At 46.5% G+C, this 25,687-nt stretch overlaps 1 long non-coding RNA gene across 1 annotated transcript in view; it reads left to right on the top strand.

The window, feature by feature from the left end:
- LOC144170269 (uncharacterized) overlaps window positions 1–15,183 on the top strand; it is a 210,431-nt gene extending 195,248 nt beyond the window's left edge. The window contains exon 3 of the long non-coding RNA XR_013322582.1: window positions 15,055–15,183. This is a non-coding gene — a long non-coding RNA (uncharacterized LOC144170269). The remainder of the gene's footprint in view (window positions 1–15,054) is intronic.
- The last annotated feature ends 10,504 nt before the right edge of the window (window positions 15,184–25,687 follow it).

Here is a 25,687-nt window from a genome sequence, read left to right as displayed (position 1 = left end):
CGTTGTCCTTACTTACTCAACTGGATCTGTTTTAATTCTCTGTGAGTCCTGTTGCTCTTGTTTAATTCAACTTAAGTGACTCTGATATACGTTAATTCATAAAATGATCCGCTTTAATTCACTACTATTTAGCTTAATTCACTCACTTTTCTCCTCGCTCACATTGATCCCTGTCTATTTTCTTAGTGTTTGATGTAGCCCAGTTGATGTAGCCTTGGCGCTTTTCTTATCATTAAAATTCATATTTTATCACATGGGGCTACATAAAATACCCACTGATTGCAATGACTTTTGTTTAGGGAATCTAGAACTGTCCACAGACATATGCGCCAAATGGCAACTACGATGCCATTACAGGGGATAAATGACGCAGCAACGGGACTAAATGTTGTGTTTTGGCTTCCCGTTCTCTTTATAGATCGGCGGAGACGAACATTGAGTCCGCATTTGTGCACACGGCAACACACTCCGCCACAGGTACTGCACTTGAATATGAACGTTTGCTGTGTCCAGACTACCGAAGTAACAGCCATATCGTGCGCTGTGGACGTAAAAAAAAACAGCGTTTCCCGCAGTTCAGTTGGCTGAGACGTGAAATGACGTCATTCTTTAAAGTTATTACGACAGTTGCGGCAACAGTCTGAACCCGGCCTGAAGAGTATTTTGGGCACGTAATACTCCCGTTTGATTTTTGGGAATTACCACACGAGACTTGTAGGACACACAATCACCGTGGAACTTCAACCTGCGGCGCGTGTTGTAAAATGAAAATGTATTTATTCATCGGCACGAACCGAGCACTCGGCCAGCACGCTCACAGATTTTCATTTGGGCGCTAGGCGCTATCCGCTGGACTGTGATGTCCATTTCATTCTGCGTCGTTGTGCGCTTGAAGTCAAGCGGCGAAGCTGTTTTCCTCGCATGGCTGGGCTTTGATAAGCGTTTACGCACCCGACGTTGTCGTACGTAGCTTATTTATTTGATTCCAATAAACCCTCCACATTTTTTTTAATCTTCTCGCCTATGCTTCGACACCACTTTTTCGGTTCTTGCTTCGCCTCGAAGTGTCCGCTCATGTCAGGATAGAAAACAAACTGCGCAGTGTATTTGACGGTGAGGCTCCCGTTTATAGGAAAGAAGATGACACTTGGTTCGTCCTCCCATTTCAAGCTACTTCGAAAGGTCATCTTCTATGCGTGCGTACATATTTAGCTACTTCATATTTGATACGCCTACATTCTGATAAGACCAGTCTTGACTCGCGCGTTCAGTGTCGATGTAAAGTTTTATAGCCTCGTGAGTTGTTTTAAGTAATGAGAGTACGGATGCAGCCGTCTGTCTAAAAAAGTCCCCCGCATTTCCCCGAGGGGGAGAATGTGAAAGTGCGAATGCACGGTTGTCAACCCGCTTGCGGCGCTTGCGCTCGGCACCCGCAGCCCACCGCCTCGCCGCCTTCTCTTCCATCTCTTCCATCGGGTTTGTAGTATCACGTGTACACCACGCAGTTATCAAGCCGCTATAACGCCGCTGAGTCGCCAACGCAACGCCGCTGACGACGTAGTTTCAATGCGTTAAAGATATAAGGAGCGTTCCTAATTCTGAAATCAGCGTGGCTTCCGTGGCTTAGTCGGGAGAGCGTCACGCTGCGGCCGTAACGTCCTCGGTTCGAAATCGGGCGCCGGATGCTGTTATTTTTTTTTATATAGTGACTGGCGCGCCGAGAGAGGGTGTTGCGAGCTGGAGAGTAGGCGAGGGGGGAGAGGAGGCGCTACGCGAGCGCCCTCACGCTTCGGAAATCCGGCGCCGTTGCTAGGCACGCTAGCTAGCTCCGTTGCAAGGCTGCGGACGGACGGACGGCGGTGGACGCGTGATTCAGGGTCGCTTAAGAAGTGCATTCGCACTTAATATCGGAAAGGAAGACCGTCGGTGCAGCCGAAACAGTTATTTGTGTGTGCGCGTGTGTGCATGTGTGTGTGCGTTGGAATGAATATTATTCGGTCCGCAGGCCATTTTCAGTTGAATTGCGCGCCAGTTTTTACGCAAGGAAAGCACGTTGTTATTAGCATGCTTACTATTTTGCGAAGGAAAGTTTGACATCCACCTAAATGCAGCCGTACGGCTACAAAGGAAAGCTATACAGCTTTCTCAGAAACTTCGCAGTTGAAGAAAAATTCGTCCTGGTCCAGGATTTTTCTTCAACTGCGAAGTTTCTGAGAAACCCGTGTAGCTTGCTTTTGTAGCCGTACGGCTGCATTTAGGTGGATGTCAAACTTTTCTTCGCAGAAACTCACTCCGCCTTGGGGAATTCCCCTAAATATTGTCGATGTTTACTATTGTAATTTCGTCGACTAATGTACTTCTTCGCGTGTGAAGCATGTGAAGTGCAAAGGCAAACCACATGGCTTTCTTACCGTCGAGAAGAATAAAAGGTTTGCAATATGCAAAAAATATGAGCTTTTCGGGCACCTGTAGGCGCACGCTCTTCCGGCAGGGTGTAGCCCGAAAGAACCCATTCCCGTTTGACCCCTTCCCGTTTGAACCCATTCCCGAAACGCCCTTCCCGCTTGACCCGTACCGTGTGCGCCCGTTCCCGAAACGACCTTCCCGTTTGGGCGCTTCCTGTTTCAGCCCGTTCCCAAAACGCCCTTCCCGTTACAACCCGCTCCCAAAGCGCCCTTCTCATTTGAACCCGCGTCGTTGCAACCCATTTGAATTTCTGAAAATATGCCTTACTGTCTTCGGAACTGTTCCCCAAAATGTGCTTACAAGCAATGGGTCATGCGCTAAAAACTTATATGCACCAAATTTTCCGGAATCGACCGATACTTCCGGCCGATAAAAGTTTCCAAATGCCTTAGGCCGATACTGCCCTCTTGACACAAAATTTGTAGCGGCGAAAGTGTACTATAAAGATACCCAATATCTTGAGTAATACACGCATTGGATTTTTCTGCAGTTGGTGTTTGTACGTGCGGCTGAAATTTATTTATCAGCCACTCTTATGCCCATTGTTGGGAGCGTAGCTTTGTCTTCGGGTTCGAGAGATCTATAGATCAAAGATGTCCGTAGGAGAGACTTTAAAAAAGGCAAAAACATGTGCAGAAATCTGAGAATTGGCTACTAATGCCTTTCCTACGTGAGTAATGAACAGATATTTTTATTTATTTACCGATACTTTACGGCCTGGTCGGGCTCATGCAGGAGTGAACATAAAAACACATCAGTATTGGTTGGCGTAGTTTAAAAACGTCCCACACAAATAAGTAAAAGACATAAATATGTAATAGACGCAAAGGGGTCCGAACAAGGATATGCATTCGTAATGTATTCCAGTTTGAAAATACGACGATTCAACTAGAATAAATATTTACAATACGTGGGGAGAATTCTTCTAACGATACCGAGTTCACTGTTCGTTCAGTTAACTTATTCCTGTAAGAAATTGCACGAGGAAACAAAGATAACTTTCGAATAGTAATTCAGCTGATTGGCTGCCTAATAGTCTTACTATGATGTCTTCTCGCTGAACGTCTGAAAGGCCCTTGGAGGTAGTATTCCCGCGACAATTTTAAGTTTCTGTAGCAAAGAAAATTTAGGCTCGCGACGACCCTGCGCTGCTTAAGTTTCTGAAGTTTTGCCCTATTATGCAAATTGAGTACGCTAGAGTGACGAGAATAAGCAGAATCAATAAAACGCAAAGCTAAGTTTACAATTTTCGCCGCTTCTCATGACTGCGATTTTTTATAGCCACATATGTGGCATATGTATCCAGATACATAGGGTTACTTTACTTTTATACATCTTTTTATCTTTTATAGTTTTCATCTGTTTCTTTTCGACATTGATGTACACTTGCGCTACTATAACGATTAAATGTGTTAGTCTGCCAAATACGATTTCTTTCAAAGTGAGGGTGTTTTTGCGATTTTTTATTTTTACTTCCGCGGTGCTTTTTTGGGCTTTTTGATTTTATCATTTTTTCGGTTTGTTAATTTAAAAGATTTGTTTCTTAATTTAAAATATTTGTTTATTAATTTGTTCATTGTTTATTTGTTTGTTAGGCTTTGTTAATTTAAAAGATTTAATTGGTATGACGAATTGTAACCAAATGTCGTCGTCTCTAGATTCAAAAAGTGAAGCCCAGGTTTGAAAAGCAGTCAAGGACTCTGGATGTACTGAGCATGCTATTGCAGCGGCTGTGAACAAACGGAAATCAATTAAAAATAATATGAAAATGTTTTTTTAACGTTTCATAAACTGGGTACGTTATTCCGGGAACGGGCTAAATAGGAAAATACGAACCGGGAAGGTTCTTTCGCCCCAGGTTGAAATGGGAAGGAACAAACGGGAAGGTTGAAATGGGAATGGGTTCAAACGGGAATGGGCCAAGTGGGAAAGGGCGAAACGGGAAGGTCGTTTTGCGCCGGGTTGAAACGGGACGGAACAAGCGGGAAGGGTGAAATGGGAATGGGTTCAAACGGGAACCTCCCCAGCACTAGCCATTTTTTTTCTTCGAGTCTGGCTGAAGGCAAACAGACTCCCGGTGTAACGCATGTTGAGAACTTTTGTAGCAGAGAGAAGTGTCTCCAAGGGCCAATGACCGCGCGAATTTGTGCGCAGTGAAAGTTTACCGGATTTAGAAGCTGGCTAAAAATGTTTAATCCGATAAAAGTATATTTTTTTTTATTGTCTTCAGGAAAATTAGAGCCCTGGTATTGTACTTCTGTTGTTGGTTGTTGCTTGGAACCAGGCCCCGAGTTCGTTCCGACGTTCTACACTGACGCTTTAGTGACATGAGTACTAAAATGATGTTTTGCTGTGGTCGACGAGTTCATGCCCGAGGCCCCGGTTTTATGGATCCACATTTTAGAAGTCAAAACCTATAGTGTATGTACATTGGGCTGCTTCGCGCTCTTTGTGGCAGTTACTGGGTGCTCAGCTTTGTTGTAGTGAAGCAGAACCTCGGGCATTTTTAAGCGTGATATAGAGCGTTCGTAATATTATAGCCCAGAGGAATGGGTAAAGCTGTCTGGCCCCACCATCCGGCTCCCAGTGCAGGCGTGCGCTAGCGTGTCGTTCGCTTGTCGTGTAAAAGATCCCGGGTTCGACCGCCCACACCGCAACTTGTAACCAATTTTTATGCGAGGCGGCACATATCGGCGATTCTTGCTTTGTTTTTTATAAAGACATCAGTCTTTCCTAGGAAAACGTTGAAATTTCAGTGTCTGTCAGCCTGTTACCAGCATCACTTGAAAAAACTAAATTCAACAGCTACAAACTAAATTTCGGCAGAGGGAAATTAAACAAACGTTATGCGTGGGAACGAGCACTGATGACTGTTAAACGGACAGGACGTCACTGCAAGGCGTTCATGGGAATGAAAGATGCAAAAGGCCAAGTCAAAAAGGAGGGCTGAAGCACAGAAAGCGAACTGGACTGATTCAGCGACGTCGCCGTTAAACGTTGCCCGCATTAATTAAAATCGCCCAGTAGTTCTAATTGCGGAACGAATTTCTTGCATGGTCAAGGTCTCACACATACTGCGACAGGATAGTGGTAAGACAGAGCCAGGGTAGTAACCACTGTAAAAGGAAGAGAAATTCAGAGAAGTATTATGTTCCCTTTCCATACATGAAATGTTTTGGGGGAAGTTTGCAATCCAAGAGAATGCATGCTGTTCCGGAGTTCAGTTTTTACACAGTAAAACCTTTAAAATTCCCTTAGGGAAATGGAGTTATGGGAGAAAAAGGGACATGGGGAAAATGAAATGGAGAAAAAGGGAAAGAGAAAAAGGGAAATGGAATTATGGATTATGCGCTGGAAATTCCAGCAATGAATATAATCGAGAAATAGACGGGAATTTTCTTTAATACGCGCTTGAATATATTTACGGATGGTGGAAGTTTGTGCAAGGAACTCTTAGTGCTCACATTACTGTATAAGGGGCAATTACACAGTGAACAGTAAAGTCAAGCCGGCACTTGACAGCGACCTGGTCTAAAAATCTACGTGCCTTCATAAATTCGCAGAAAATTAGGCCCGAAAGTGTAGTTTTTTGTATGCTATATGCAAAAGCCTTCCTAATTGTTTATAACCCATTGGATTTGCCTAGCGGAGCTTCGTCGAATGATTATTTCATTAACGTCTAATCTTTATGCTCTTGTACTGGCAAGAAACGCATCGTTTTTTCCCAGCATTTATTACATTTACGTTCCCGGTGAGCGTTTTGCGTCCTGGCTTTAGTTTTACTTTTTCTTGGGTGCCAAAAATGTGCATTACACCTTTTAGTTGTTTCTTCCTGAGAATGCTGCAATTAAGGTTTAATTTGAAGTGTTATGGGGCAAAATTATTATGCTTTCATCGGTGGTTTGAAATGATGGGTCTGAGAATTTGTGGCTAGTATAGAAACTATTCGCCCGAACCGAGAAATTATTCTTTCCCTCAAGGCGGAGGAAAGCGTTTCTCAAAGCGAAGCTTCCTACGTCTCACTGATGACGTCTGTGCGCACCCGAAACACCCTGCAGGAAAGCCAACGATGATCCTGGGTGAAGTGAAGCAACCTGGCTCCCTCGCATTATGAAGACGATGTCTAACCGATTGCGCGTTTCCGGCACGCTCGAAGCAGTTTGGATTCGGAGAGGGGTGTGTGGACGTGCAAAATTAAACAGAAAAATCATGTATTCCTCCGTCTAACGATGAGGATGGTTGAACGCGAAGCTCTCTTCGTGCGAAATCAAATGGCGAAGGGTCAAAGTCAAAGCCGCTGCGATCAAAAGTCCGAACTGCGTGGAGTCAACGCGTAAACCACGGGTCCATACCTTTTCCGCTTCAAAGACCAAACTCAGACGACAACCAAGGAATGCCTCACGAGAAAGCGTCGCGTTCAACCATCGTCGTCGTCGGAGAAAGGAGAGGGAAAGGGGTGCTTCACCCAGAAAATCATGACCATGCACCCCGTCTGTGGTCATGTTTTAGCCATATCTCTGAGTAGTATAATGTGTACTTTTAATTTTGTTTCAACACGTGGGTTGTTAAGATACCAACAATGAAACTTCGCGAGTAAAATGACACCTTGCAGCGTGTTACACTTCTTTCCCCATACATTTCAGCTACCTGAGATTTTCTGAATTTTTTTGCGAATCTGAACTTTACTTCATGACCCCAAAATTGCGCCCTCAATTTCGGAAAAAGATGTGTTTTGACCTAGGAAAATGGTAAAGTTTTATCACAAATTATAAATAAAATAATAAGACGTGGCTACTTCGCCTACTTGCAACCACGTCGGTTTTCGATGTGATGTAGGCCTGGGTTATATGTAATGAATCCAAGGTATATTGAGGTCGCTCCGCATTTAAACGCTGAGGTAGGGACACTTTCCATGCCTCCCACTAATCCTACATTGGAATGTGTATCGTCAACATGACCAGATTAATTTCCCCCAGCCCTCTCGGCCAGCACCTTCACGAATTTAATCATGACAAAAACTGTCACGTGTCTCCAGCGATTTTACTAAAGTAGTTTCTGAAGAACGTCACACCGAAATTCACACCGGAAGCCGTGTAATGTTTTCAAGCACTCTCACACAGCAGTGATTTTGAGATGTTTTAAAATCGTACTTCTCGCATTCTTACGAACAGCTGTAAACGTTTTGTTGCTATCAAGCTCTGAGATACCCGCACATCAATTAACTCAATCAGTAAATTAATAGAACTTTGTCGAGTCAGAACGCAAAATAGAGAGATTTGACCCGGTAGCAAGAAACGCTAGTAAACGTTCCGGCAAAGGCAAAATGAAAGCCCAAAGAGAAAAGCATTACGGTATACTAAAAATAGGAAGGAACAACAATATTGACTTACAAGACAGTCAGAGAGCAATGCGTGTAATATGCAAAGCACGTTACGCCACATCTAAATTTAAAATTTTGAACGAGTTTTATTTCAATCGAAAGACATGCCAAACCTTCTCTCCAAAGAACCCAAGCAACATTACCTGTATACGTAATCACACCAGAGTATTTCAATACTCTGATCACACCTAGGATGCGTGCATAAGGTGTATTACCATTAGATGCCGATTTTGAATTGTTGTAGAAAGCGGCGTTAAATGGACTGTTGGTTTGTAATAAGTGGCCCCCGAAAAGGGATTTCCTTTAGTGACACGAAGATAAAAAGGCAAAATTTGTAGTTCTAAGCACAGACCAAATCTGCAATTTCAATAAGAGATGTACACTTATTTCTGGCAATGTACATTTTCGTACTCGTTGTAGATGTGCTCGGTATTCCTCAGTGATTTTATGTAGGAACTAATGGAAGGTTGGTGAAACAACAGGTGACAGTTAGCCGTGCGCTAAAATTTGCGATATTGCCAACCCCGACGTTTGTTAGTACGTCATTCCCAGCCTCCCCTCCCCCTATTTCCCTTGTCTTAGATGCTCTACTAAATTAAGGCTTCGGTGAGTAGACTTGCTAGCGTCCCAAATCAGATATATATTTTGATCGCGTTTTGCATAAAAGCGGTACAGTCAAACCCGTTTATAGCGAATTGCAATATGCACCGCGATTAGTTCGATATATCCAATAGTTCGATATAGCCGAACCCGCCTATAACGAACTTATTGCTACAAGTTCGCAATCCGCGGGAGCCCCCCTCCCTCTCCTCAACTCCACCATCCCCACATGCAAAAACGAACAGAGTAAAGTACCGTTACCAAACCCAAAATAACCCATTTATTGCAAGTATTAAAGCTACTTTCCGCCTGAACTGCCTACTTTGCAAAGAAAAAAGCGGTGCACATGATTTTTGTTTTCACTTTAGTTTTAGCGGCTTCAACTAGCATAGCATTGTCTACACGAAACATTATTTGCACCAGTTTGAGTCCGCGTCCTCCAAAATCTAAGAAGCATTGGCGGAGCACATTGACTGCCGAAAGCGCTTCATTATAAGCGTCGGACGGCTTTCACTCGCGGTATCATCGGGAATGTGGGGGAGCTCTTCCCACAGTTCACTGAAGCTGCTGTCTTGGTCCGGACTCGCTGACTCCTCGGGTTCCGTCGTGAGTCCCGCGCGTCGGAAACAGTTACGAAAAGTGCCGGGCGTCATGTCGCTCAGTGCGAGGCGTAATGTCTAAGTCGCAACTCTTGCTCCCTGGTCGTGGCCAATCCACATCCCAATCGCCCCTCCGAGACCATGCATTTCGGCGGCCATTCTAGGAGCGCAGAGTTCGATATATCGGATGTGAACTTCGTTATAAGGAATATGTTTCTCGTGTATTTCCGTAACTGAATTATTTTTGTTCGATATATAGCATAATTCGCTCTATCCGGATTCGTTATAGCCGGGTTTGACTGTAACACTATACAGACACGAGGCAAGACGGCTCATGAATTGCCATTTTTTATGTAAAGACAAGTCAGAAGCCAGATTGTTATGGCCAAATCATCGTTTTCCTGGGCTTGCCGCTTACCATCATACCATGCAAATTAGTTTGTAACATCTTAAACTGGTTTCTATAACCGCAAGTAGCATGCCACAATGCATTTTGAAACAATAAACCTCGCGTACGGTCTCTATTTTTGAAGGGAAAATAGTTCTTAGAGGATCCACTATGTCAATGTCTAGGTACACTTGAAAAGACGTATATTACAGGGAAATGAAACAGAACTCAGAAGCAAAAACCGTCCGATATGGGAACTCACGCAGTGGATAATGGGTACGGGATAGAGTGAGCTACCGATTTTCCTCGCGGCAGTTCTGGAAGCGATAGTTTGTCAAATAACCTTGTAAGAGCGGAATATTAAGCGCAAGCTTAAGTTGTAGCTTCTATTAATTGGGACGTCAAAAACATGGTATTTAAAGAAAATTATTCTTCATCAGCGCAGACTTGCGTCAACTGCGCCTGCGCTGACGTTACGTCACGTGCGCAAGGGTGGCACAAGGTAGTGCGAAAAATTAGGGCATGCGATATTTTGAGGAAAAGGTAAATTGCCGCACTTTTAGGTGCGAGGCCTGTTATGTTCACAGTAATGAAACTGCGAGGACACATTACCAAGAGAGCGCTGATTAAACCAATATCATGGCCGAAACAAAATGCAAAAGCAAGCGCAACGGGCTAGGAGCTTGATTTGCCTTTTTCGTTTACTATACGATCAGCTGTCTACAGCAAGCGGTCGCCGCTGATTTCTGAGCCTGCCAGCCATGACACTGATCAGGATTAGCGCGAGTCGTCAAGATTCCCGTTATTGCAGGAGCTTTTATTGGGGATCAGCCTGGGCGATCTTCCTTTCACAGAGCATTGATGACTACGGGCTCGGCGCCTGCGCAAGGATGCCACAGGCGCGCTATTACCTCCATGTTTCAAAAGCTCGGCCATAGTGAAAGCTCGAGGAGCGGCTTAGATCGGGGACTTTCCCTTGATGGATTTCTGCATCAATCAAAAGTTGACAAAGAACGTCCGTGATCCAACCACTCGGGCCACCCTGACGGCCCAGAGGTGATGCATGCCCACGATATTACGCCAAGCGAACGCGCCCGCCTTTTGTTGCGAATAAATCCGCTCTTCCATGCACGCCCTGGGCGAACTTGGCCACTCCTCGAAAGGAAAGTTGAGCCCCGCGAGCTGGCCGGAGGGGATCTCGTTCCTCCTATCAGTTCCCTACTTAGCGAAAACGCGCACTTTTCTCTCTGTACTCGGCTCCCTTTTGAATTGCAAGCGTGCAGTCAGGCGTCCTGCATTTCCTACATAGCGAGCGCGTTAACGACACCTCTATCGCCCCAAACGTCCGCTGCGCAAAATAAGTTTCGATGCCCAACTCTAAAATGCAGGGACCACTCGTGACACGGGGTCGTTCCGCGCCTATGCACGAGATGATGTGCCAGCGCTGGAAGGTTAATCCAAGCGGCGACCTATGGTTCAGCGTAGAGTCAGCATGGTCCTAGCTGCGCACGGACTGCAATGTATAGCTTTAACCGCTAAATACCTGGTCTCGGATATTTGGGCCTTCGCTAACGTAGCTCATTGGTGCACCAGGACAATTTGTTTAACTGAAAGATTACGCCTGTAATTTCTGACATTGGGACTCAGCACTGATTAACAGTTTTCGAATGATGCACCGCGATTATTTAAATAGTTACTTCGGTTTGCATGGCGACGCATATAATTGATAAACATTTTACGCAGTTATGAATATAACATGGCTTAGGGCATAAATAACTGAGGATTACACAACCCAAAGTGATGTGGTAGAAGTTATTTTTGGTGGGTTATTTAATGAGAGGGTGCGCGGATGTGGTAAAAGTTATTTTAGTGAGAGAGTACCACTTTTCATGCCAGAAGCACACACGCTTGAATGAGATGCATTGTCGATGAGACAAAGACCGAAAATAAAAACTAATGTCACAGTGTTTTGTAATGGCCGCATCTAGCCCGCTGTACAACGCTACTGAAGTAGTTAGACAGGGTGTTATAGACTATTCTAGTTAGGCATGCAAACATTTGGCACCAACATAGTGACCTCTCAGCTGCAAACAAATTGTCAGAATCGCGTTCGTGAAATCAGTAAAAAGAAAGGGCACATCTCCCCGCGAGGGGGACTCGAGTAAATGCGTCGCATAGGGGGTGGGTGTATTGCGTTAACGTTTAGTGTTTGGGGAGTTGGTGGTAGTGAATGCGTTGTATCAGCAGCTTCTTGGCGTAGTTTGAATGAGTCAAGGATATAAGGCGCGTTCGTAGCCTCCCATTCTGTGTCGGCTTTGTGGCGCAGTGGGTAGAGCACCATGTACATTGCGTTCCGCCCGGAGGGTCGAGGGATCGAAACCAGGCGCCGGTAAATATTATTTTTTTATATAGTGCAGGGGGAGGGGTGCGGACCTGTTGTTGAGAGCGAGGAGGGTAGCGTGATGCGGGAGAGGAGGAGTGGGGGAGAGGGCGCACCTGGAACGGCTGTTGCGGACGCCGAGGCACGCCGACGACGCCGGGTGACATCGTGAGTTAAAGAAATGCTCTGCATTTAAAATAATTTTCTTGCACCTGGCAGCTCGTATTTCTGTGAAAGCTTTGCAGAAAGACTGGTTGTGTGCTCACATATACGCATACACACTGCCGTTGTATATAAAACAACCTCGACGTAGACAGGTCCGCTCTTTCTGGCAGGGCCTGTGAGGAAATCATATATAAAATGAATGGATTTAGCTGCTGTTCGATAGATTCATCAATTATTTTTAAGCTCTGGAGGAGACCGGGCTTTAACGAACCTCAATTTCTTCTGTGGGGGACTGCTGGTACGAAAACACAGGAACTAGCGGTTTCTGAACCCGCGGGTTCGCTCAAGGTAAAGATGACGTCCAGTCCCCGGGGATTTGCCACCTTTCCTCCAGTTTATGTCCTCGCGTCAACGCCATGTAATGTCATAAAACATTATTCGGCCCTATACACAACCGCATTGCACAACTCAGCTTGATTGTATTTTCATTCTAGGGAATGATATTTTACGATCGACGATTGTGTAAAGATTCTGCACTAGCAACCATGGTTTGGTGCATATTGCCGCGAGCCATGCAGTGGATTTGTTTATCTATGTTTTGCTTTTACCACCCGTCTGCGCTGGTCTGTGTTATCTGTGTGCCAAGGGAAGCGCGTGTTCCATTCTTTCTTTCTATGCCCCATGTGTTATCTCTTCTGATAGGGAGAGCGTTCCGAACTAACGTGAACAGCCTAGAATAATCCTCTTTGTTCTGGATGTAAATCGACGGTTCGAGAAACACTCGCGTTTAAAGATAAAAGCCTGCAGAGCAGACGCCGCGGCTTCAATTCGAATCGTCGCGCTCGCCTTCGCACGTCACTTAGTTGACTGCTGCTTCGCCGCCTGTATTCTTTGAGTTGTTAGGGGAGCGCAAGTTCGCTCCAATAAACTTGTTTTCCTTGAAGACAACTGCGTCGTCTTTGGCTTCGTGACAATATTATGAATTACCAATCCGCGACAATCCTGCCTTTGGGGCCTCCTCATAATACAAATATTTATTCAATGCTTGCTCTTCAATGAACTTCTACTCCACTTGGAAAATGAGCTGACCGCTCCTCAGTCACGTTTTTGGTAGGGACACGCGATCGACCTCGGGCTACCTTGCGGCAATGTCATGACCAGAGGGGTTTCTGTCCAAAGTGGTAGAGAAGATAACTTTTGTGTGGTAAGCGTATACGAGGTGATGGCAGCTCGTTTCGTGTCGGCCATTTGTATTTAAAATGCAGCAAATGAGCGAACACTGCAGTCTGCTACACCGCAGCACTCGAGCGAGCTGTAAGGAAGCGCACGAAATGCCCCCAGTAGCAATGCGCCGTCTTTATGCGTAACCAATATTCAGTTAATTTCCCCTAAATTGGACCGTCCATCCGTGTTTCCGTAACGTGTGACGCAATCCGCACCAGAGGTGTACATGGGGCCATATGGGGTGTTAATGCGGAAGCATTATATATATGGCCAATTGAACAAGAAAGCCGGCGTGTGCGTCGGAAGCCGGCTCCTTAACTCACGTGACTGTGAAGCGTTCAGTAAAGTGTACTATTATGAGCAATATGAAAGGGAACACACGAACGCGTGGGAAAGAGGCTCGAAACAGACTCGGAGCGATACGCGGATGGCGCTGTGAAAAACGAAGGGGGAAAGGAGGGCGCTCTTCCACTAACTGTTGGCACCCCTACCACGCTGGAATTTCTACAAATCCGCAGCTTCGGTCATTTCACCTCTAATATGGTACCGTCGGACAGCCGATAAGACGCACGGCGGGAATGGGAACAGTTGTTAGAACAGCGTCACCCTTTCCACTTTGTTTGCGACGGCGGCCGCTGCGTATTCATATCTGGGTCTGAGGGTGTTTTCTATGCGTTCCTGTGTTCCCTTTCATATTGCTCATAATAGTACGTCTCATTCATAAAACACAAGAAAAGGGCCCCACTGCTGCACGACGCCAGGGCATTCCCACAGTCACGTGGAACAAGGAGGGTGTATCAAGCACGCGCCGCGCTGGGGGTAATGACACTCATCAGAGCATTTATGGCGCGTATTCTGTGTGAGGCGACCGCAGCTCAGCGGGTGATCTCCTTATAGCTAATGGTCCACAACAGGGGCCTTCTTTGGGTCTTTCTAGTTACGATGGGGCGGGAACAAAACATGAACCTTCGTTGTGGGATGCGGCTCAAGATCTAGGTCTGGAGCGAGATCTGACTTTGGAGTTTTGGTGAGGAGCTGGTCGTGGTGGAGCAGGTGTGGATCCAGAGGGGGGCCCCTTCTAAGCGCTCCCCAACCGCCACGGTGGGTGTATTTAGTGTATGGCGAACGGTGTATTTAGTGAGTAATGACTCAGAACGTACTCTTCTTCAAAGGTGAGCGTGAATGAATTGACTCTTTGTTAACACCAATATACACTCTGCCAATCTACAGCAAAAATGTGTCCTGTGTCCGCAAGTCACGAAAAATCTCCACCGGTACCTGGGGAGCACGCGTAGCCTTATCACCGTAGCCAACTAGAAGGCGCCGGTGGGGAGCGGCTGGTCGTCCGGTGGGTATTCGAGACCAGTTTAATATTGCTGCGTTTGAGAGAGAAAGAGAGAACAACTTTTATTGGGAGCATTGATCAGAAGAAAATGTGGGAGTCGTTCCCTATTCACGGGAAGCCATGTGCCGTCTTCACCGCGGCTGGCCACGTTTGAACGGCTAGAGACGCACCAGCGGGAAGCCTGGCGCACTGCTACGTATCCTGGGCGCAAACTGTGAACGGTGCCCCTCGCAAAAGGCAAAAATACGCTGTCATGACTTTCTTTTTCTTTTTCTGTCGTATTTCCTCATTGATATACTCGCAGTGCTCTACGTAAACTCCGTCACTGCTTTTACTAGTTATTAATGCAACAATATGTGATTTGCGTGCATTTGTTTTCATGCATGCCCGATGACCGTTCACTGCGCCGCTGCCCAGCCACTTATGGGCACTGCCCAGTAATCGTTTCGTAGCATGAAGGAACTTTATCTAGGTCATGTGAACCACTGGGAACGGGGCTTTTTCCAGGTACCCCTGCTGACGAGCGAACAGGCCACCACTTCAGCGGAGTATACGAGCGACGGCCGGTGCTGTGCCACCCCCGACACTTCTGCAAGGACCGCCTGGTTATATATGATCGTCAGCGGCCCTGGTCTGCCGTTGCATGGTCTTACTGTTGTGAGTAGCCTGGAATAAACGTTGTCTCATAAAAATCTGCCTCAGCATACTCTCTTTGAAGGTTAGAAGCCGCGCAGAACTGCTACAAAGTTCAGGATTAGAAAAATGATTAGCTCAGATTCGATTCATTTTTTAAATTAATTATGCCGTTAAAAAATATTAGATTTTGATGGTAATCTTTTGTAGCCTATGTCAGATATAATGGGACAGTAGTTACTACACGGAATTATAAAACGGATAGTAAACATCGCAATATTTCTTTTGCCTGTGTGTGTGTGTGTGTGTGTGTGCGTGTGCGTGTGTGTGTGCGTGTGCGTGTGTGCGTGCGTGTGCGTGTGCGCGTGCGTGCGTGCGTGCGTGCGCGTGCGTGCGTGCGTGCGTGCGCGTGCGTGCGTGCGCGTGCGTGTGTGTGTGTGTGTGTGTGCGTGCGTGGGTGCGTGCGTGTGCGTGCGTGCGTGTGTGTGCGTGCGTGTGTGCGTGCGTGTGTGTGTGTGTGCGTGTGCGTGCGTGTGTGTGTGTGTGTGTGTGTGCGTGCGTGCGTGCGTGCGTGCGTGCGTGCGTGCGTGTGTGTGTGTGCGCGCGCGCGCGCGCAGAGCACGCGAGAGAGAGAGGGGGGAGAAAAGGATCTTTACAGCAGAGAGATCTGCGGACATGTTGTCGCCTACATGCTACTCTACGGGGATGAGGAGGATTGAATAATAGGCCAAAAAAAAGTTGGGCGGGAGAGAGAAAAAAAAGAAAGAAGTGAAAAATAATGAGTTAAGGTGTAGCTTTGAGTGGGTGTTATAACATAAAATGTCCTGATAAGATGAGGATATTTAGCCCTAAATGGTCTAAACGACGCCTATTTCGTGCAAGTCATGAAATAATGTGAAATGAGAGAGACGACCATCCAACGAAATGAAAGAGGCTACCATCAGGGGTGTACCCTTGAGGGGAATGGGGTTCGGTGTCAGAACACCCCCCGAAATTTTATAAGCGACACAACCCACCGTCTCTTTTCTGCCTCTTTCTCCCATGCTTTTTACCTATTTTGCCTATAAATTTAAATGTAAAAACGAGAATGAGATAAGAAAACGAAAATGAGACGTTGTCTGGGCGCAGACTGTCTTTTTAACATTTTTTTAACCAACCGGGCATAACACCGTTCGAAAAATATTTCTGGCAACGCCACTCATGACCATGCATGGTCCAAGAAGGGCTTTTAAATTTATGAACCCGTGGTTGGGACACTGATTTTCTGTGCGAGGTGGTTTCTTGCTTTGTTATACGCCGGACCCTCCTGCAAAATGTGCTGAACTATTTCTAGCGATCCACTGTTGTCTTAGTAAGGGTTCGTGGTTTGGCTAAGAAGATAGCGGTACGAATCACCCGCCGCGGTGGCTCAGTGGCTAAGGCGTTGTGCTGCTGAGCACGAGGTCGCGGGTTTGATTCCCGGCCACGGCGGCCGCTTTTCTGATGGAGGCGAAAAGCGAAAACGCCCGTGTGTACGAGATTTCGACGCACGCTAAAGATCCCCTGGTGGTTAAAATTAATCCGGAGCCCTCCACTACGGCGCGCCTCATCGCCTGCGTTGTGTCGGCGCGTTATACCCTACAACCAACCAGCGGTACGAATCAGTTCGACCTGCGTTGAGACGCAACCGATGGTACAGAGTCTCTAGCCGAAGTGGAATTCGTTCCGGCAGCCTAATTAATTCTCAGACCAAGATCTATAGGGTGCAGGAAGACAGTGCCGGTTTTTGTGGAAAATACCAGAAGGGATTTTGATCTCTCAAAACAAGCTCCTTCGCTAGAGCTGAGAAATCGGGCTTTGGGGGAGAAAATTAATGCCCTTATACTTTGTGAAGAAGAATGACCTGCGAATCTGGACGGAGTGTACGAAACAAAACAAGTTTGTTTGTAATTTGTGATTGAACATACTTCCTAGTCAATTAGCTCAATGAAACTTGGATGGACCCGAGCCTTATTTTAGCGGACAAACATGCAGCTGTCTGTTTCCTTGGGCAACACACCAACCCAATCCGCTCGGCCACTGAAGACACCGGACAGGTCGCATTGAGCCGTTTGACGTCCACGTTTAAACCTCCCGCCAGCACAACGGACGTGTCTTTAGTAAGGGCGTCAAAAATTATAGCTTCCTATGCACTTCACCCCTCCTTCCCCTCTCAAAAAGAGCACGCATATACCGGCAACCGGTGATGTGCGCTTGCTTAAAAGTAAAAGACACCGTCGAAAACATGTCACTCTGCAAGCCCTTTAAGGTGAACAAGTGAAATAGGCTCAATAAAATTGGCTCCAAGCGGGCAAGTGGCTGTTCATCTGGGAGGGATTCGGAGCATCTCGACGAGCTGGAACTGGAGGCGGCAATGGCGGCGGCGTCTTTCGATTGTTTTAGGCCAATTTGCGCTTCTGTTGATTCCCCGCAATCATCTGAAAACAGCGCTAGCGCCGTTGTCAGCCGATTGCGCAATTTGTGAAAGAGGCATCGGCGGTGACGACGAAAATATCACCTGTGAAAGAGGGGTCAGCGGTGGTGAGGAGGAGCCCTCGAGCGGCGCCGAGTAAAACGGCTTCACCGGAAGGAGAATGGGGGGGGGGGGGTAAAACATATACTGCTTACCAGTAAAGATCTTTCTCACACTTCGCAATCGTAATCCTCTCCGAGCATTCTCGTCCGTTTTTCCGTTCCCTAGAGTGCTGCAGTGGGCACAGAGGTTCCCTGTAGTAGGGTCACGCGATGTCCGGTGATGTAAGATATATAGGTGGTACAGGTAGGGGACGTCGCGGGCTACATGCTCGTGAACGCTGGAACTGCTGGCCCCTCACATGTTTCGTAGCGCTGTCTTCGAATCCGTAAACTGTGCTGTCGGCTACGAAACATGTCACGGAGTGCTTGGTTAATAGCATGTACAGCTTACCCACAGTGGCTACTCCGCCTCCGTGGGATTCTAGAAGCAGAGCAGCGTTTGCAGGTTATAGATGCTGGTGTTGATTAGTTGTTTTTATTGCTTCAGGAGAAACCTGTCGCATCCCCCTTTACACAAGTTTCCAGAGTTCCTTGCTCCCAGTTGGTATTTCAAATTGTTACAACTCCCATGCAGTGTTCTTCGCCTTCCAAGCTTAGGTTTTCGGGCGATAACTGTAAGTTTGGCCAATCGTGCAACCTGAAACATTATGAGGTTTGACATAAAATGATCGCTTACCGTATACTACTACTAAGAGGTATGCAGCTTGCGGGCATGTCTAATGATGATTACACGCTATGATTGGACATGTTGCTGATCACTTAATAAATGTCACCTTGCCCGTAATGTCGGTGTCCATGTCTACGGTAACGCAGCGTTTTTGCTCTTACGTACGGTCGAGCGAAGTACAAAGATCGCGCGCAATAAACGATGCTCAGCAGTTCTCCCTCTGCCACAATTTCGGAGGCCGGGTGTTGAAGGCTCCAAGGACCTTTCCGTTTGTAACTGAAGAGCGGACCCGGATTTGAAGCAATAGAAGTCGTATTTTTGCGGACCGTTTTTGAACATTGGTGTTGTTGCAATTTACTGTGACCTTCGCTGCAGGTAAAGCAAGTTCTTAGCAATCATTATCAGGGAAGGTTAATACTTTGGTACTTCGGTGGCTAGCGCCCCTGCAGCACAACCTCTTCGCCTAGCCATACAACTCCGTTGCGTAATGAATACCAGCCGATTGCTCGTGCTAATCTTCGTCAGGTCTCACAGCCCGATACATACACTGTGCCCCTCACTGCCCGATCTTTTGGACAAGAGCCCAGGACTTCCCGTAATTTTTATGGGCGCAGACGACCACGTGTGCCTCTTGATCTCGATTCCGGTCATCAATCCGCACCCTCATGTCACTCCTGGGTTAGTGTAAAAGTCATGATGATAACGATAATTATGCGTTGGTGTTTACGTAACTAATCGCAAATTAGTTTTTTTTTCATTTGAGACAAACCTGCATTCTATTCTAAGATTAAATCTTTCCACTCAAAAATGCCTGCACTAAGGGCATAAGTGAGATTAATCAGAAACTTGTGCGGCAACTTAACACCTCCGTAGACTTGAAAGATTTTGGAACTTTCCCATTACGCAACCTCGAAGGGTTGACGGAGCGGTCGAATGTAGTCGTAAAAAGGCTTCATGGTGTACTTCATACAAATGTTTTGCAGGGTTTTTTTTTTTTTTTTTTTGCCTGTTGCTGTGAACAAAACTCTGTCAGACCAAGATTTTGAAATTGGATCTGCAACTGCCGTTGTGAAAAGGCCATTTGACTTCCCTTGCGCCTGCCGAAAATCCTGCCGATTTTTAGTGGTTCCAGGCCTCCCATTATTTGCTGCAAATGGCTCGTATTACGTGGTTTGAGCCCCAGCAATGGAAATGTTTGAATGCGGCTACAAGGAACAGCGCGATAAAAATAAGGAATCAATGAAACATAATTAACATACACGTCCAACGATGGAGTTAAGCGTAGCTGCTTTCTGCGGACACCACCACAGGTCTCACAGTGCTCACAGTCGAGAAGGGAAGGGGGAAAAGCTTTGAAGACCATTCTTTTCAGCTTACTCTACATGGCCAAATAAACTTCAGGATATGTAACTCGCCTAAGCCATCGTAGGCGTGTGATAACGTCGCGTAATTCACGTTTGCTGTTTCCTCCTCGCATTGTTCGGGAATCCTCGCTAATGCTTACCTAGATTTCAATTCCACAGCATTTTTTAGCGTACCGCCAGAGTCTTCATTGCCTGAACGCGGTGTAAGTAATGTCGGCGTTATTTTTTCGTATCCACTCCTGCCATAAGATAGTGTGAGTATTATTCGAAGGCCCCATGACAAAATGCCATAACTACGTTGTTCAATGCTATATGTTAAATACTATTACAGGTAGAATTCATGTCTGTAGATTGTATTAAAAAAAAGCATTCCTTTTCTTGGGAGAATTACTCGTTATTACCTCACAGGCATTCATGATTACGATCTCTGTGTCATTACAAAAAAGAAAGCGTGCAGTGTATGTGTGGAGTGGTGGGGTGGACTGTAGCGCTTCTTAGCCAGCGAGTGCTGGGCATTAAAAGTACCTAAATCTCTGCTGAAATGGCCCGTATGGGAATAGCGTGGTTAGCATTTGTAGGTGCTGCTAAACATTTTCGTACCATTAGCTTCGCTAATGGAAAGATTATACATTATATATAGTTTATAACGTACAGCCATGAGCTGAAGTAAACGGACCACGGGAGCGGTGGCCAAAACTAATCGCTGCGCCGTCTGGTTGCGCGGCGTCTGCAGTCGAGACCGCGTACAGCGCAGGCGCGGCCTAGCATTACAGTACGCATGCCGCTATCGCTCGCTTCTTCGCAATTGTCTCACGCTCCGATAAAATGACGCCAGGGGAACCGCGCTGCCCTTTTGCTGTCTGCTGGTCAACACACCAGTGGAAACGGCGCGCTGGCGCAATTGACGCCAACGCGGCTCCGCTGGAAGAGTTGGTGATTACCTCGTGCTTGAAGATGTTTTTTTGCACCCCACCCCACCCCCGCGTCGTATATTGAAGCAGAAAATGAAGCAGCAAAAAATCACTGTCCAGTCGAAGAAAATAAAACGAAACACCATCTTTGTCGGTTTTGAGGATAGATGATAAATTATAGCGTCCCGAGAATGTAGCGAACTCGAAAAATTTTAGATGCTAACCTTAGATGCTAAGGTTTTGACAAATACTGCGGTGTTTAGGTATGTACTGCATTGCTTTATGAAACTTGCCTTGCCGTACGCGGCATATGTGCCATTTCGCAATTGCTCGGGAATATCCAGATTGACATTTTTTTTCAGGTTCGAGGCACCGACACATACATTTAATGTTCAAAAACTACATTGCGATACGAGATACCTATTGAACCACGCCTTGAATGCCCAGCGACTATCGAAGCGCATGCAAACTACATTTTTCTATTGGACTTATTTGCACTTGAAAACATCATTGACAATTCTTGCGCACTTCTGTGACACGAGTTGAAATTGAAGGATTTGATCCAAAGGGAGGTCGTTCCGTCGATGATTGAAGATAAAAAGATTACTAGCTTATGGTGTACGGTATGCGGCAAACAAACGACAGTACACTTCAAAACAGCCACGTTTATTTACACGTATTATTTTACAAAGCATTGCACAGGGAGGGCCGTCGTTCTCAGATGGGGTCCGCAGACAAAAAGAGGAACGCGAAGACACTTCGGACTCTGTGGGTCCCTCCGCGATACTCCCAAATTCCTTTTTTTTCCAAACCCTGCCGCGAACTAAAAAAAGTGGATTTGCCGCATGACATGTTTGAATAACGCCTCCGCACATAACAAACTTTACAGCTGGCTTTCTGAACAACGTATCAGTTATGCAGAAAAGCCACACTCAAAAGGCGGGCATGGAGATATGTGTATGAGCGACTTTGGCTGCAAGGGTTAATTGTGCGACAATAGGACACGTATCACCGTATTTCATCGTGGGGTCCCCCACCACTTTTACAAGCCCAGAAGGAGTCTTCGGCACGCTACCGGCCGAGTACCACTAGCATAAAAAATCAGAGGTCACAAATCCCAAGTCCTGCGGGCAGCTAGCCCTATTTCCTTCACAACGCCATACCCTTAAATTTAATTACAAAAGTCCCCCCTCCCAAAGAGACGTCACAGCAGAGAGTGACGAGGACCTATCAAGTAGTCAATACTAGGCCGCTGAGCGGCCACAAAGGCAGTAAATTAGGGTGTACACAAATAGCCATGGGACCCAACTCTGTCTCTCTCATGCGGAAATTTGAAGGCGTTTATCAATATCACGCTACTGAGCAAACAACAAGACAACAGATCTCAACTGAGAAACTTCATTACTTAACAAAAAAACCTCGGGTGCTCCGTATAAATCCCCAGCCATGCAATGCACGCCTAAAATTAAGCTGCGAGCACAAGATTACCTTCTTTGATTGCCGGCGCCAGTATTATAAGAAGACGGGCTGAACACGCATTACAAAAGAGCCATCACTCACTCCGCAAATATATCAAAACAAGCAAAATAGTCGGTACACCATTTTGAGCTAAGAGAAAGCACCCACGTTGGTTGGCCATTTTTTTCGGATGTATTTACTGCAATGCTTTCCCGCTGCGACCTTGTGATACCGAAAAATAAAAAAAAGGCTATGAGCCCAACGCAGACACAGTACTCTGTGTGTGGCAGCGAAGCACCACTTCCGCATATCAGGTGAGTCGCATCGTTTTCAATGATAGGGCGGTGCCCGGCAGTGTTCCTCTAACTGCGCGGCGTGACTCCCCTGGCGCTGATTTATCGAAGCAAGAAGCAGTCGCGAACGAGCGAGCGATAGCGGCATGTGTGCTGTACTGCTAGGTTGCGCCTGCGCTGTGCGCGGTCTCGACAGCAGACGCCGCGCAACCAGACGGCGCAGCGATTAGTTTTGGCCACCGCTCCCGTGGTCCGTTTACTTCAGCTCACGGCTGTACATACATTACCAGTTCGCGTCTACAACCGGAAGCATTTGCAAAGACGCTAGCCCTTTCCTATGGAGCTGCCATGGTTCTAATGACGTTGTTGAGTAGAGTCACGGTGTCATCACCAGTGTTCTTTGGCTGCTGAGCCTTTGCTGCTGAGCTGGATGCTGCTGGTCTGGCTGCTGACCAGCCAAAGACCACTGGTGCTGATCTAGTGGTCTCAGCCCTAGTGGTATGACGGCTGACCACTCTGTTGACCACTCTTCTGACCACTTTCGTTGTTGAGCCAAAGTAGGCGGGTTCGGTCCCGGCCATGGTGGTTACTTTTCAGATGGAGGCGAAAAGCGAAAGCGCCCGTGTTTCGATATTTTGGCGCACCCGGTTGGCGGATCTACGGCCATTTATGATTATGGGTGTGATAGCAGTTATGACCGCTGGTGATTGATTCATTGTGGGGTATTGTGCGCCGAAGCTACACCTGGGCGCGTCGTAGTGAAGGGCTCAGGATTAATTTTGACCACCTGGGGATCTTTAAATAAGACTATAGATTTCGAATAATCATCCCCATGGCAATAGTTCAGCAGTAGATTTACAGGTGCTCCAAAAGCTAAACGGAGCACTAGAGAGGTGACCGAGCCAGTGCGATCTATGCATAGATGCGGTGCAGATAGCCAGAGTGCGTGGGCACATCCAGCTGTTCCATCTCGATACTCTATCGCTCGCCTTATCGCGGTTCAAGCGAAGCCGCACCGCTGCCTACACTGATCGCCAGGGGCGTTCCAGTGCTCACGTGTCAAACTGGGATACCCTTCTTTCCCAACATACTTTACTGAAGTTTGTGTAATAAAGCCGATTTCTTTGAAGCAATTGGCCTCCGACTGGCTCACCCCATCAATTCCATTGAGCGCCCATTAAAACCATGGAAGCACTGCAGCGAATACAAGCATGAACTGTGTGTTTTTATTCATTTTTATGCGTTTCCTTGAGCCAAGCATGGTTACAATTACTCACGAGCGAGCTCAATTACTCACGAGCGTTTAAACCTCATGGCACAATAAACTTTCCGTCAGGATTATCTCCTACCACGGCAGGAACGTTTCCGAACTGGTGGCGTTCCTATCCTACGCAGCTGAATATGAGTTTCCTTTCCGACGCGAGCAACAGATTGGTGAATAAAGCATTGCAATCGCCCCTGGAGAGCAGGGATGGCAGCGCCGCAGCCTCGCTTGAGCCGGCGATAAGGCGAGCGTCAGAAAATCGAGATGGGCCAGCAGGATGTGCCCACGCACTCTCGCTATCTCCACCGCATCTATGCATAGATGAAATGAAATGACTTTATTTCCATAAAAGAAGTACAATTTTATGGAGTATATTTAGGGGGGGGGGGGGGGAGGAGTTGCGGGTAGGCAGCTTGACTAGCTCTAAAATCCATGTTGACAGGCAGCAGCGGAGCAAAGCACTGATTAACAAAGGAAAAAAAATAGAGAAAGAGAAAAAAAGAAGAAGAAAGCCGGTAAAGAAAAATCGCGCTGGCATGCAGTTTTTACCGGTTCTGTCACCGCTCTCGTGCTCCCTTTACCTTTTGGAGCACCTGTATACATGTATAGAGGCAGGAAGACATGAAGAACTAATAGAAGCCGCTTTAACGCACTTTAGCTGAACGTTATCGTACTTAAGGCTCGATTTAAGTTTTGCGGACATGGTGCCCTATTACAAGCTTTGGAACGGTAGAATCCGACGTGCTGTACAAGCTAGTGAGCCTAGTCAGTTATTTGATGCTCATGCATGCACCTTCTATCACCGAACGTCTAAGACGGTGAGCGTAATTTGCGCCTCTTATTTAAACCACCATGCACCTTTGTTTTGCAAGAGAAGGAAAAAAAAAACTGTTTCATCATTGCTATTGTTTCGGAACCAACAGAAGATAGGGAAGTCGTGTAAGGCCTTTATTTTGTTTCTTCCTCGTTCGTCTTTCGTGGTCTTTCGTCTTTCGACGGCTTAGCCCGGCGCCGTGATGGATGAAAAGCAGCGAACACAGATCCAATAAAAGGACGGCTGACCTCCTGGCCCGGGCTCCCGAGTGCTTTATTTATTCCAGCCTCCGGACACAGGCGACTGCTACAACGAGCTTTCGCTGCCAATTCGCAGCCTGTTAACAACAACATCCAGAAACAACATCCTTCACTTTCACTGGCGCTTTCTCGTCTCGGCCTTTTACCGGACGTGCAGTTAATTTTGTACCTTTTCGAGTCCGTACTATAGGAGGCAGATTTTGCGACACTTTTGGTTACTGCATTCGGCTACATCATTTCGATCGTTTCTGCAGCACTCCCATCTTCAAACAAACTACGTAATTTAGCGAGATTCCTGTATCACCCACGTACGCGGCCGCTGTTGAAGAGTTAGCATGGACATAGTAGGAAATTTTCACCGTACATACGTGACAATCCAATCGAAGTCGCTGTTCACTACGAGGTTTTCATAAATTGCGCCATTTCTTTAAAAAGGTATGAATTAAATAGCAGTGCGTAAGTATGGCGTCATTACTGATCCTTCTGGAAACATTGGTGTCAGAGTTGCGCCATATGTTACTTTTGCAAGAATGGATATATGCGTGCTTACTGTATACGTAGTAATCACAACCCCTCTCATACCAGTAATAGCAGCCTGAAGTTTATCGCTAAAAAGACGCAACAGGTCTTGCTTCTAATTCGAATGCCACACATGATATATGCAATCATAACACAAAATAGATCTTACTTCCTACTTTGTCCCCGAATGGCTGCTAGTTATAGTTCCCAGAAAAGAAAAAAAAATCAAATCTTAGTGTGTCTTTCCTTCTAAAGAAAAATTCAGACTTCACCACGTAGCGTGGCGGTGCCACGGGGATCACGGCAGGAAGTAATCAAGCTGCTCAGGAAGTCGTCGCCGCAAGGCGGAGACCCACGAGAGGGCCGATGTATCCAAATGAATTTTTTCGGGGGACGTAGGGGTT

Source organism: Haemaphysalis longicornis, unplaced genomic scaffold (genome assembly GCF_048455015.1).
Source record: "Haemaphysalis longicornis isolate Haplotype H1 unplaced genomic scaffold, Haemaphysalis longicornis Haplotype H1 scaffold_1, whole genome shotgun sequence".
Taxonomy (NCBI): Eukaryota; Metazoa; Arthropoda; class Arachnida; order Ixodida; family Ixodidae; genus Haemaphysalis; species Haemaphysalis longicornis.
This window is presented reverse-complemented; position numbering and strand designations above follow the sequence as displayed.